Raw genomic sequence first — 935 nt, forward strand, 5'->3', positions numbered from 1 at the left:
CTCGTGCCTCAGCCTCCAGAGTAGTTGGGATTACAGGTGTGCACCACCACGTCAGGCTGGTTTTTTGTATTTTTTTTTTCATTCGTGTTTCTATTTTTATTCAACTATAAGCAAACACCAGAATTAATGCAACATTCAGCAACTCCAGACCAGCTTTTCTTGCTTCCATAAAGAATGATCAATTTAACAGACGCAGATATAGGGATTCCTGCTAGGCTGTCAGTCAGCACTGCCGCTGGTCAAGATGGCCATGCTGCAACAACAGCAAAGCCACTCTCCTTACTGCTTTTTCCAGGACTGCTCTTTAAAGGGACCAGAGCGAGATACTTATGCCTATTGAGGCATCTGAGATGCACCGTGTTGGGGGTAAGCTTCAATGCCAGCTTCTGGCTGTCTAGGTGAGTGACATCACCATAAAAACCCACTGCATCCCATTCTGGACTCAGGATCACAAAGGCAGAGGCAGCCAAGCTTTATTTTTTTTTTAACCTCCCTTAAAGATTCTCTGATGCTTTGCCCTATCACTGCAAACCTGGTCTTTTTGCCCCCAGTTTTTTTCTTCTTTACATTCTGGGTTACTGTTTTCATATTAACAATTTGATGACCACATCACAGTACCAAAATATCCCCCAAAATGGAATTCAAATTTGACCAAAACATAAATCAGAGTGAGTGAGTGACTAAAATTATAAAGGCCAGGCAGCAGGAAAAGTCACCCTAAACCACCATCTGACTGCTCAGGTCTTGCCTGTGCAAAGAGGGGAAGGGAGAGGAGAAATCTATTACACATGCAACACTGAACTGGGGAACATGGCTTGGGGCCTCCAGGACAGACTGTTCTGGTCCCCAAGCTAACCCTCTACTTCCCAGACAGCTACTGGTACAGTTTGGGCACGTAGTCATCCCTCTCGGCCTGGTAACACGTGCCGGCCACA

The 935-nt window shown here is 45.6% G+C and overlaps 1 pseudogene across 1 annotated transcript in view; it reads right to left on the minus strand.

The window, feature by feature from the left end:
• Nucleotides 1-77: 77 nt before the first annotated feature.
• The window catches only part of LOC116547825, a 1,391-nt pseudogene continuing 533 nt past the window's right edge, over nt 78-935 (minus strand). Inside the window, exon 1 of the transcript XR_004267196.1 lies at nt 78-935. This exon is cut by the window's right edge and continues 533 nt beyond it. The product of XR_004267196.1 is annotated as a phosphatidylethanolamine-binding protein 1 pseudogene (transcript).

Source organism: Sapajus apella, unplaced genomic scaffold, assembly GCF_009761245.1.
Source record: "Sapajus apella isolate SASKATOON/1434 unplaced genomic scaffold, GSC_monkey_1.0 scaffold4899, whole genome shotgun sequence".
Lineage (NCBI taxonomy): Eukaryota > Metazoa > Chordata > Mammalia > Primates > Cebidae > Sapajus > Sapajus apella.